Genomic DNA, 14,169 nt, shown 5'->3' on the forward strand with positions numbered 1-14,169 from the left:
TTCAACAGAAATATAGACCTTGATGCCATCATGCTTGGTCTTCAAGTGGTTTTCTGTCGTGTTCTCAGGGACAACAGAAATCTGCAGCAGGCCTGACTGAGCCCCAAGCTGATAGCACCCTGACATAGGGGGAGTTCCCACACACCAGATCTAGTTCTCAAGTTCAGACTGACATATTTTATTTTTTGTCATTGTTTTGACCATGGGATTATGGAGGAAATGTACACATCAAGCACAAACCCTTAACTACCAATATGTAGCAAGTGATAAAAGTCAGGGGAAGAACCCAGCCAACCAACTCCATGCCTAGCTTTCTTTCTTTCTTTCTTCCTTTCTTTCTTTCTTTCTTTCTTTCTTTCTTTCTTTCTTTCTTTCTTTCTTTCTTTCTTTCTTTCTTTCTTTCTTTCTTTTCTTCTTCCTCTTCTTTCTTTCTCCTCCTCCTCTTCTTCTTTTGTTTTTGTTTTTCCTCTGTGTATCCCTGGCTACACTCAATTTGTAGACCAGACTGGCATTGTATCCACAGAGCCTGCTTCTGTCTCAGAAGTGCTGGAATTAAAGGTGCATACATATCACCACACCCAGCTATGTCTAGTATTCTTAACCATGATGAATCATTACTCTCAGCTCAGAAATAATTGAAATAGTATACTGAAAAAAATCTTTATCTGAAAATTTAACTGGATATATAAAGTTTCAGAAAAGTGGTATTCTATTATAGCTTGTGGTGATAGTTTACCAGTAAAGTGTGCCATTCATAGTATTCGTTACTTCTCTGGCAGCTATTTGGAACTTGATCTATACTACACATAGTGTGTCCTGGGATGCTACACAGGGTGACACAGACTTAGATGTTGCCCCCAAGGAGCTTTGCAGTGCAGTGAGGTGGAGAGATACTGGACAGATGTGCTACTGGAGTGCTGCGGGGGTGCAGGCAGTTGCCAGAGTGACATCAGAGGACAAGTGCTTCTCCCTTTTCAGAGAGAACATTTTGTTCCAGAGAAAAGTCAACCTTGAGTGAGAACACATAATGAACATGGACTCAAATTTCACTCTGAGGACCAGTACTTAGGTCTGACCTCCTGAGCATAGGAAAGCTCCACCCAGGGGCTGGGCCTCATCCTAGGACTAGACTAGTATCACAAGGCTGGCTGTTCAATCTTCAATATGAATTTTTTGTTTGTTTTTTCGAGACGGGGTTTCTCTGTATAGCCCTGGCTGTTCTGGAACTCACTCTGTAGACCAGGCTGGCCTCAGACTCAGAAATCTGCCTGCCTCTGCCTTCCAAGTGCTGGAATAAAAGGTATGAAGCACCACTGCCCAGCCAATATGATTTTTAAAGGAAAGAATAAGAAAAGTTTTACCAAGAAACTTCTGAGTACCCCTAAAGAGGATAAAAATGTTCTCCCAGGTTCCAGATAACTGATACAAGGGTATTCTCACGGAACTCAGGACCATATCCTGCCTGGTTCTCCTGTATAGAAATAGGATGCCTACATGCTATAGGGTACTTCAGCTTATAGCAAAAAGCTACAAAGAGCCCTAGCTCAGGAACCAGACTGATACTTGGAGATAAATTACTTAATTCCTGTGGTCTCAGTTTCCTCTCTATAAAATGGGTTAACAGTAGTAGCTACTTTCAAGGCTAAGTTGAGATGTAATTGAGATAACATATATAAGCTTTGAATTATGTTGGACACATAGTAAGTATTCAGCTGATGTTGAATAGTGCAGCCTACACCTTTTACTATGATAAGTAATGATAGCGAAACAAATCTGGATTGATCTCCAGATATTACATGGTAGTGGCTATGTAGCTCAGTGGTGGAGTACTTGCCTGAGACATATGAAATCCTTGGTTCAACATCTTGTGCTGAATATATATATATTCATATATATAAGAACATATATATAAGGTCTCTTATCAATTGTTTACATGATCTTTGCACCTTTCTTTCCTTGCTTTTCCTATATATTTACATTCTTCCCTATGTATTTATATTACATAATTCTATAAGCCTTCAGGGAGAAAGGTCACAGATATAAAATTTCTTAGTGTTTCTTACATGGAAAGAGAAACAGAATCAATATGGAAATTGAATTCTGTTCAGCATTCCCAATGGTTATTTATAAAATTTGCCCAGAGGGAGAAACTAAATATAAAAACCACGTAAAAAAATTTCCATTTAGGGAGCTCCAGAGTGCATTATTTCTAATATGTTATTATGATAGTGGAGGCTATTATTAAATTTTAGACACTGTGAAGTGGCAGAGATACCCCTTGAGACCCAAAAGAGGACGGGTCCCCATGAATGTCAATCCGTGGCAGTTCCAAGCAGTGTGTTTCAGAATATCTTGCCTCTCCCCTGAACTATATTAGATCTATAAAGAAAAAGATAAGTACATGGCAGGTACTGCTGGAGTGCCCTATGTCTGCGACCTGCATTCAGAGTCTGACCCTGAGAGGACAGGAAAACAGATCCTGTTCCCACAGGCCCTAGAGAGTACACCATCTTTATCATTCCCTCATGCCACAGTGACTGGAATTCTTCCCCTCTGGGCAAAAGTAATTACTCACTGTAATTATACTTGGCATTTAGTCAACACTTTATAGCCACTAATTAGTTAAATACTCACATCAACCTGTTAGACCAAAAAGGATCCTGGCTGGGTGCTGGGGAGAGGACAGCTGAGATCAAACTAATGGGTGTGCTTTCCAGCACTCACTCAGCCCTGAATGTCACCTAAGTCCTGACTATAAATATGTGTATTCTCTCTCCTAGGATGACCATCATGTGGAAATAATTCATAATCTAGTTAGAGATGGGAGGAAAACAAGATAATGTTCATTTAAAAAAAACTGAGGGTAGGGTTGGGCGGGCCAGTGAGATGATACAGTAGGTAAGAGCGTTTGCAGCACAAGACTACTTGATTTGATCCCTGGAACCCATTGTGGAAGGAGAGAACTGACTCATGAACATTGTCTTCTGACCTCCACTCGTGTGCTGTGGCTCCTGCGCTCACACACATCATTCACACACACACACACACACACACACACACACCTAACTATTACTATCACTAGTAGTAATGATAATGATAAAATCAGAGAGTAGGTCAAAGCAGAGAGACTAGATGGAATTTGCTGAAGACTGAATGAAAAGAGGACTTGTGGCTGCTGGGACTGCTAAGAGTGGCAGTCAGCCACCTTCCTCCACATAAGACTTCCTCAACTGCACAGAGCTACAGGACACCACAAGGTCATGCTCTCTGCCACAGTGGCCCAGCTCAAAACTCAATGAAGCAGAAACACAGACTCAGCCTTCTTGGTCTTCGCATCCTATGACATCTCTGAAGGGATGGGCTTCTTAACCTGAGAGCCCCCAGGGTCTGGCTGAGTTTGTGATAGGATCACACAGCAGCTTCCTCTTTTCTTGATTCTATTCTTTTCTTCTCCTTCAACAGGTGTCCATCTCAAAGGCACTCCTTAAGAAACACCCTGCATAATAAACTCTGCTTCAGAGCTCACTTACCAGGAGACCCAATAGTAGAAAGTTAGAAGAACAGGCTTCCTCTAGAAATGGTCAAGAGGTAGGAAAGCTAGATGCAGGATGTGGGAATGACTGAATAGGCAGGGTGTGTAAGGTGAGTGGGAGCAAGGGGAAGGAGGATGCGAAAGGATCATCAGGAAGACTGAGGCGAGAAAGAGCTGCACCAGGGCGATGCAGCAGATGGACAGAGGCTGCAAACCAATATCCAAGAATAAGAAATGACAGGGTCAGGCTGGAGAGATGGCTCAGTGGTTAAGAGCACTAACTGCTCTTCCAAAGGTCCTGACACCAACATGACATCTCAGAGCTGTTTGATACCATTTTCTGCTGTGTAGATGTTCATGCAGACAAAGTATCCATATACATAAAATACACAAAGTAAATCTAAAAGTAAATAAATAAAATAAAAATGCACTTCATGAAAAGGTCACAGAATTTTTCAGAAAGGGAAACTCAAAGATCTTTTATCATTCCCTCACTCCACAGCACCTGGAATGTCAAATTATCACATTACGAAAATAGTAAAAGTACAATACAGGGAATGTGTGTTTTATGATAAATTATATTTTAGAATTGAATTTGAGTTGGGGAGACCTTGTAGGAAGTTGTGTATAAAAAACAGAAAAGAAGATAAAAGGTCAGATGGGAAGAGGTCAACTGGGAACTGTGTCAGATTGTATTTCCCAAAGATAGGCCAAAGTGTCTGTGGTGATGCAATATTCCAAAAATATCTCTTACATTCTAACAGCCTGAAACTTTTGCTGGAACACACAGTCAGATTTAATAATACATCTTAAGGTCACAGAAATACTTAAGCCTGCTAGCCTACTGTGACCTCAAACTGTTTAACCTGCCTTTAAAGGGAACAATGTAACGATCAACCTTATTGCCTTGGATTTCCCAGTGGACAACTTTTAAAACCCAAGCTAATGCACAGTTATAACACTGAGTTGTGTACTCTTCAATGCCCCCGACCCAGGTAATGTGGGCCTATCATTTGCTGAAAGCAGCAAAGAGAGAGGTTGAAAACAACTTCCTAGAATCAACCATAAAGGCTGAAAGCAACCATTTATGGATATTAGTTGATAATAATGTTTGTTATCTGGTTAGTTGGAATAGCTGGAGCCAGTGACTTAACGCCTTGTAAAAGTCTGCTAAAGATTTCTGTGAAGTATCTTATTTCTTTACCCATGTGATGCTTTCTATACTGTTTAATAGATCGATCCTTTGTTAGAGACAGACAGACACACAGGGACAGACACATACACCAGGCAGCCAGAGAATGGAAGACACAGGGAATGTGAAGCGGAGAACTCGAGTCTGGACTCACTCTTGGCTGGACTACCTCAGGGGAAGGGCTTTTCTTTCTTTCCTTGATGCAACACTGAAGCACTATTGATGTCTCAGAGTTCATCACTAATGCATCTTAATTGGCACAAATGTCTACCATCTCATCTTCTCCTTTATAGTGTGAACTGGCTGGGTCCCATCGAGAAGCAGAGTCTCATCCCTACCCTGTTATATCTGGACAGGACTGTGACTGTGCTTCCCTCAAGCGAGTGCATAGAAGAGACATTGTGTGATTTCTGAGTCTAGGCCAGAAAAGCTGGGCAGCTTCTGCTTTGTGCCCTTGGAATGATGCCAAATGCCATGTAAGAAGTCTATGTCCTCAAGTGACTGTGCTGAAGAGGTTCTGTGCATGAGATGACAGCTGGTACCAACTGACGACCGTGAGTGAATATTCTGCCCAGAAGAGATAACTCAAGCCCAGCCAACATTGTCCTCAATGACACGGAAGAACTCAAGTGTGAAGTGCCTAATAGTGTCCTTCCCAAACTCCTGCTCTGCAGATAGGAAAGCTTGCTATGTAGTACTAGTAAGGGGAACAGGGTCATCAACAGGAAATAGTAGGACCTTGCTACCGCCCTGCACAGTGACATCCTCCTATCGTCCATCTTCTCTAGCCACCCCCACCCTGCACCCCCAATTTACCCTACCCCATTGACTCCTACGACCCACTTAGCTGCCAGAGAGTGTTCTTAAGCAGTTACCAGCTAGTGTGATTGCATCACTTCCTTCTTGAAAATCTAGCTTTAAGTGACCTGTGGATGGTTAATTTTATGTGTCAACTTTACTGGACCAGAGGATATCCAGCCACTGGTCAACTGTATTCTGGATGTAGCAATGAAGATTTTTAAAAAGATGTCATTAGCATTTGAACTAACTACTGAGTAGTTACTTTACTGAGTAAAGCAGCCTAGCATATGTAGAGGTAGGGAGGGGTCTAATGGACAACAGACCTGAGTGGAACAAAAAGGCTAAGAGGTAGGTACTCAAAAACATAAACATACACACACACATACGCATACACATACACATACACGGTATTTCCTATTGATTCTAATTTCTCTGTGACTACAGGGGCCAGAGCTCAGGAATTTCTTTTTAAAAATAAGGTGCTATATGATTTTGATTCTAGCGCAGGTGCCAAACTTTAGTCTACAAAATCCATTACTTATAACCCAGCAATTCATTCTCAGTTTTGTTAAATGTAAAAAAAAAATCTCACCATCAGCTTTAAGATGACCATTGCTCTGCTGAAGACTCTGTAATATATATATATATATATATATATATATATATATATATATATATTATATATATCAGTTTTCCTATTTTAGTTTCTGTATCTTGTATCATGAAAATAATTTTGTCATTAATTTATAAATGTATTACATTGGACTTATAAATTAATATTATATAATATAGCTTTAAACATGTATTGGTATAAAACTCACAAGTGTTAACAACAGAGCAATGCAATTTTTTGATAAACATTATCTTCATCACTATCCCCTCCCATTCCTCATACTCTGTCCCTTGAGTTGGAAGTCGCTACTTATCCAGCACCTAATGACCCCGCTTGTGCTATTCTCTTTGCCTGGAAAGATTTGTTTCTGTAATAAATATGTATTGAAAGTTTGGCACATGCCAAGCATAATGCTTGGAACTATGTCCCCTGTAGACAAGTAATTGCTTCCTCTCCAGAGGGCCCAGGCACTGAGTTCACTCTCTCATCACCTCACCACCCCACGATACAGTTAGCACTTCTCCCTGCCAGGAGGGGCAGCTTCTTACAGCTCCTTCATCTCTGTATTCTGGTCCCTGGCAGGCTGCCCAAAGCCAGTAGGAACTCAATTAATGTTGATGAATGAGTTAATATATGGATGGTGATAGCCTGGTGTCTGGTACACCAGAGGTGGACAATAAATACTGGTTGAAATGAAATTAAATTCAAAGTATAGGTCAAGAAACAAGGACGGAGAGAAGCAAGGAGGAGAGGTTGTTGAAGATGGTCGAAAGATACCAAGATGAAGGGAGAAAAACATTGGATTTGATAAAAAGGAAGTTAATGGTTTCTAGAGAGACAGATTAGTCATTAAGAACACTTGTTGTTCCTGCAGAGGACCTGGATTCGTTTCTTAGTATCCACATGGTGTTCAAAACCATCTAAACTGCAGTTCCAAGGGCCCTGCCATTCTCTTCTGATAAAATAAATGAATCTTTTTAAAAAGGAAATTAATATTAAAACCTAGAATAAGTTGCCATTGAAAAGTTTATCACAGCCAGGCAGTGATGGTCCATGCCGGTAATGCCAGCACTTGAGAGGCAGAGGCAGGCGGATTTCTGAGTTTGAGGCCAGCCTGGTCTACAGAGTGAGTTCTAGGACTGCCAGGGATATTCAGAGAAACTCTGTCTCAAGAAAGAAAAGAAAAGAAGAGAAGGGAAGAGAAGAGAAGAGAAGAGAAGAGAAGAGAAGAGAAGAGAAGAGAAGAGAAGAGAAGAGAAGAGAAGAGAAAAGTTTATTACAATTTAGTTACTATTGAAGTGTTCATATCAACTCAAAATTTTTTAAGACTTTTTTCATTTTATGTGCTTACATGCATATAAGTGCATCGTGTGTATATCTAGTGCCTATGGAGATCAGAAGAGGACATCAGGTCCCTGGAAATGGAATTGCCAACAGTTGTGAGCTGCCATATGGGTGTCAGGAACCAAATCTGGGTCCTTTGCAAGAGTATCAAGTGCTCTTAGCCACTTAGTGATCTCTCCAGCCCAAGTCTTGAAATCGAGTCACTGGGTGGGTACTGTGGGAGGATGGCAAGATGGCTTATTTGGTAAATGTCTTTGCTGCTTGCCTGAAAACATGAGTTGATCTCCAGATCCCTCATGGTAGGAGAGAACAGAATCTACAGGTTGGCCCCTCCCTTGTCCCACCCCCCCCAACACCACACACACTTTTAAAAAATGCAATAAAATCTAGTTACTAGGTAAATGCCTTTGAATGCAGTATGTGTGCTACGCTACAGTCTTTACTACCTAGTTAAAAATGCCCATACACCAACTCCTAAAGCTTAAAGAGACCAGAGCCCTCATCCACACTGGAATATCAGGCTTAACTTCACACTTTTCTGCCTATGCAGGACTTGAGACCGGTAGTTAAGGGTTGTCATCTCCGAGACCATGTCCCTGTTTATTCACTCAGCAAGTATTTACTGTGCTGCCTATTCTTCAGTTGGTGCTTCAACAACCATTTAGAAAGTTTGCTTTTAAGACTTGTTTTGCTTTGTTTTGAGGCAGATCCTGGTTTTCCTAGAACTCACTTTGTAGGTTAGGCTAGCCTTGAATTCACAGAGATCTGCCTGCCTCACCTTCTGTTCTTTTAAGACTCTTAAATCCTTTGGACCATAAATGCCTTTAATCCCAGTACTCCAGAGGCTGAGGCAGGTGGATTTCTCTGAGTTTGAGGTCAGCCTGGTCTACAGAGATGGGAGATGACAACCAGGGCTACACAGAGAAACTCTGTCTTTAAAAACCAGAAGACTCCTAATCTTATATTTGCCTGGACTCCAGGGGCATCTGAATTGGGAGCTTCCTTCTAAGAGGCATTTAGAACTCTTACCACCAGTTGCTGCTTCCAGACATACCATGAATACAGGCATCCAGGTTATCTCCTGGGAACAGAACTGCTGCCCAGAACATGTTCTAGGAAATTCAGGTTTACACCTTGTAGCCAAATGAGTTCAGGGTTTCCTTACTGCAGGATTTTCTGGGTTTTATATGCAAAACTTCATGAGAAGAGGGTAGATATTTGAGTCACATGGTATAAAATACTTTCTAAACTCACTGAATTTTTTCTTTGGTTTAACTTGTCTATCTATCTATCTATCTATCTATCTATCTATCTCCTATGCCATACCTGTATGTATGACCTACACCTGGGGAAGGTGACCTGGAGCTGATACCTGAAGTATGAGTAGGAGTTCACCTTAAAGGGTGACAGACACATGACCTGAAATGGGAGCACTACCTGAGCCAGGAAGCAGGCCAGTGGGGTAGATGGAGAGCATTGTAAGGCTAGAGTTACAGAGGTCACACTACATGGGGGCTTGTGGGAAAGGGTCTTACATTGAAAATTCATGTCTTGCTCACTCTCAACCTACAAGGTACCATGAGGAAGCACGGATTCCCGAGGTGTCCATGTGGTACCACCTCAGTCCTTGGGATCTGCAGGGTGGAACTGAATGGAACCTTACGGAGTCTTTCAGGGAGGCAGAAGCAGCAATTCACCAAAGTCATAAACCCTAAGTAAATGTCAGGACTTATGTAAAACTTGGGTTTGAATAAACCAGTGAGGTGACAAAAAAAAAAAAAAAAGAAAAGAAAAAGAAAATTCATGTCTTTATCTGAAGACATATAGAAGGCCACTAGATTTGTGTTTTAGAAAGATCATTTAAACTGCTAAATCAAGAACTGATTAGCACAGTGCCTTAGGGCCAAATGAGCTGTTTGGAAGGTTGTAGAAGTGATTCATTGAAAAAAAAAGGGGGGGGGGGACTGTACTAGGAGAGATGCTAAAAAGAACTCCTTCATGTGTCTAGATGAAGTCCTTTGTTGAAAAAGCAGCCAAGCCCACACAGAACTAATAGCTATGTGTTAATTCACAGATACCCACCTACTTTCCCAGAAAGCTCTCTGTTCCTGAAAGACTGAATGGAAAAGAAATAATCTGCTCCCCTCTCAGTTCACCTAAACAAAGTACTATGCAGAAACACTTGCTCCAGACCCTAGAATATTTGCAATTTTGATCCAAAGAGAGCTCAAGAACTGTCTAGCCTAAAACCCCTCTTTAACCAATGTTCTCTGGGACCCAGCCTTTACCCAGGTGACTGCAAGTTTGTTTCTTGGATCTGGAAATTTCAAAGCTGGGAGGAATCATAGAGGTACACTAACTTCAACTATTTGGAAGAATTCCTTCTCTATATATAAAGAGATTTGAAATAAGAGTCAACTCTGTTGACAGTTACAGTAATGATTAGGCCCCTGGGTACAATTTGTTCATCCTGCTCCTGAGCCTCTGAGATTTTCCAACACATCTTACAATTCACCCCTAACAACTGCTCACATTCTTATTGTGTGCATACCCTCACAAAAGCCTTAATGCCAGAGTTACACAGTGAAAAATTTAGGGCTAGCACCTTTAAAAAAACATTACTTACTCAGAATTCTATTTGGTGCATTCTGCATAGGCTGAACTGTTAGAATAAATATATGAAAGTCTCCTGGCTACCTGATTTGTGCTTAGTTGTCTTTCTCTAATCATTTACAGTGAGATTGTTTAAATTTGTATTAGTTTTTATTTTAGAACTGGCTTAAAGTTGTATATTTTAAAACCAGGCGTATTAAAATATAGTGTATTCCTATATTTTCAGGACTAGGGAGTTGATTGTAGGGTGATTGTAGGGTCAGTGACCAGCCCAGACTAAAAAGCAAGAGATTGTCTTTTTTTTTAAAAAGAGTTTATTTATTTAATGTATATGTCATATGGTTTCAGGTGGTTGTGAGCCACCATGTGGTTGGTGGGATTTGAACTCAGGACCTCTGGAAGAGTCAGTACTCTTAACCACTGAGCCTTCTCTCCAGCCCAAGAGATTGTCTAAGACACAAAGAATTAGACTCTCAGTAATTTTAAGTATACCTGGGTTTGGCCTACTGGAGCAAATTCTGGGTTGAGATCATGTCATATAATTTTCTCCCTATATTTTTATTGGAATATCACATAGAACATATTAATGATTAGTTGTCTGATATACAAGGCTCTCTTAGCTGAAACCTAAGCTTTTCATAGTTTTGTATTCCTTTTCCAGAATGTCAGTGAACTTTAATACTAACAATGATGAAAAAGACACTTAAGAGTATTCTTAAAATAAAAAAATTGATGAAGAAAATGAAATAAACCTAATGAAAAGATAGTTAGACCTAGGTGTTGAAATGAAGAAGGCTTTTCATTTGTTTTTTTGTTTCTTTTTTTGTTTGTTTTATTTTTGATTTGGTTTTTTTGAGACAGGGTTTCTCTGTGTAGCCCTGGCTGTCCTGGAACTCACTCTGTAGACCAGGCTGGCCTCGAACTCAGAAATCCATTTGCCTCTACCTTCCAGAGTGCTGGGATTACAGGCATGAGCTACCACTGCCCGGAGAAGAAAGCTTTTCAAAATGTATCATATTTCTCTAAATTAATTCATAGAGATAATGAAACCGCAATTAGAGGTAGATGTCCATAAGGTTTAATGAATTGATAATAAAATTTATAAGAAAGAACAGAACTTAAGCAAATACCGGTGACAATACAGGGGAAGTGATGAGCATTTTTAAAATAAGCTATAAACTGTGGTAATTACAAAAGGTTAATATACCTAATCATGAATTAATTTATTAAATATAAATTTAATAGCCTGGGGGTAGGGGTGGCACACATCTTTAATCCTAACATTCAAGAAGTACAGGTAGGAGAATTTCTGAGTTTGAGGTCAGCCTGGTTAAAGAGTGAGTTACAGGATAGCCAGAGCTACACAAAGAAACAAACCATAAATAAATAGATAAACAAACAAACAAATAAATAAAATGCAAGCCTAAACTAAATGAAAAGGTAAGGTATAAATAGAAAAATTAGGCTGGAGAGATGGCTCAGCAGTTAGCATTGACTGCTCTTCTGAAGGTCCTGAGTTCAAATCCTAGCAACCACATGGTGGGTTACAACCATGGGTAATGAGATCTGATGCCGTCTTCTGGGGTTTCTGAAGACAGCTACACAGTGTACCTACATATAATAAATAAAGAAATCTTTAAAAATATATATGTACAAATATATTTGCCACGCATGTACCCTGCAAAGAATTAGAATCAAGAATATATGAAAACTTCAATACATGTAAGATGATGTAATACTTAACAGATGAGCAAAAGGTATGAAATACATGAGATGAAGAAATATATAATGATGTAAACTTCACAGAGTTAAGTGACAATAGACTGAATATCTAGTAATAGTCAGGGAAATAAAACACCAAAACCACAAAGAGGACTAATTTTATATTTATTTGTTTGGTTAAAAATGATATAGAGGCTGGAGGGATGACTCAGTCATTCAAAGTACTGGCTCCTCTTCCTGGAGACCCGGGTTCAGTTCCTACACTCACATAACAGTTCACAAGTGATTCAGGCGCCAGTTCTAGAGTATCTAATGCCCTTTTCTGGCTTCTATGGACACTGCATGCATGTGTTACATGGGCATACATGCAGATAAAATAGCCATACATATATAATAAAAATAAATAATACTTGTAAGTTATAATGCCAGTAATATGGATCAATAAGATCTGGATCATTTTAAAAATCAATTTGACAGAACTGGAGAGATGGCTCAGGGGTTAAGAGCACTGGCTGCTCTTCCAGAGGGCCTGGGTTCAATTCCCAGCAGCCACATGGCAGCTCACAACTGCCTGCAACTCCTCTTCTAGGGGATCTGACACCCTCACACAGACATACATGCAGTCAAATCACCGATGAATGTAGAAATAAAATATATTTTAAAAACTCAACTTTACATTGTGTTGTGAAACTTAACATTCAATATTCTGACTCTTCATCTCCTCCTTTCTACCCCACCCCCACCCCGTTTAGGCTGGAGCCTCTGCACAAGCTGGGAAACCCCATCTGCCCTCCTTTCCCCCAATCCCACCTACACAGAGAAAACCTCAGGCTAAATATCATCACTCCTCATCTAAACATTTCCTGCAGTCCACCCCGGGGCTCAGTTTTGGACACAGTTCTTGCCTACTGCTATAAAACCTCCTCCCTTTAGCCTAGGCTTGTGACTTTACTAACCATCACCTGTGAGACTGATGAACCCACCAGAGAACTGTTTTCTAATAAACCTGCCTTATCTACTTTTAATACGGTCTAATCTGGCCTGTATCTGCATCACTGAGGGAGGGAAAAGGCCTATTACCTCAGATCCCAAAGTTTTATTATGTAGTTCAGACTAGCTTGTAACTTACTATGTAGAACGGGCTGGACTTGAATTCATATAGGTATGCCTGATTCTCCTTAGCAAGTGCTGGGATTATAGTCGTGTGCCATCACACTTGATTCAATATACTCTTTAACCCAGCACTTCCACCATGTATTCCCCATCCTTTAGCTACCCAGTCCACTCTAGAGAATAAGATTATCTCCGTCGTTTCACTGCTCATAATAGAAAACAAAACAAGATGTCTGGAAGAAGATACCAGCTGAGCTGCCCAGAAGCCTAAGCTAACCTAGCCACCTGGAAAGAACCTCCAACCCGCTGTGTGGTGTACTGGGCTGGGCTTTTATCACTTATCTTTGCGCCATTTCTGTTCCTATGGTTAACTCTTCACCCATATTTTTGTAAGGAATGCCAATAAAACTCATTGATTCACCAGATTGGATTTGGGTGGTATCTGTACTTTGTTTTGTAATTGGTTCCCTATCCAAGGTAAACAGACATTTGTTCATGTCTCCCTAGTAAGTGTCATACAACATATTCATAAAGCACTTACCGTGTGGCAAGAGCTGTTTCTAAGCTCTTTATATGTTCTAACCCATTTAATCTCAATGAAAAGATTCCATTTAGATTTTTTGATAATTCCTATATGATAATAAAACCAAAGTCCAGAGGGACTGATAGTAACTCTAAGGCCCAGAGTATAGCTGGTATTAATCCAAATTGGCTGGATTATGCTCTTCATCACTACCTTATAAGGTAGATAAAGGATTTAATTATAACAGAGTTTAATCATGAAGAAGTTACAGCATGTTTTTTTTTTACAACAATAGTAAAAGAATATATATGTAAAGCTTTGTAAGTATACTAAGACTCATTGACTTTTAGATCTTATTTGAGTAAGCTGTACTATCACTTACATATATTTTGAGACAAGGTCTTTCTCTGTAGCCTAGCCTGAGCTGGAACTCACTATATAACCTAGATTAGCCTCAAAATTTTAATCGTCCTTCTGCCCCAGCCTACCATATAAAAATCTGTCTTTAAAACTTTCCACAAACCACAAGTAAGTTCATCATTTTATAATGCAAACTAGATCTCAACATGATTGATTATTCATAGATAAAATATGTACTCTTCTTGGTGTCAGAGAAAAGAAACCTTGCTGTCAAGAGACCACTCATTTTACTTCAGAAGATGAGAAAGAAAATTTTAATCTACTATTATGGAAGGCAATAAATGCTCAGTCTCGAG

The sequence above is a fragment of the Apodemus sylvaticus genome, chromosome 4, assembly GCF_947179515.1.
Source record: "Apodemus sylvaticus chromosome 4, mApoSyl1.1, whole genome shotgun sequence".
NCBI lineage: Eukaryota > Metazoa > Chordata > Mammalia > Rodentia > Muridae > Apodemus > Apodemus sylvaticus.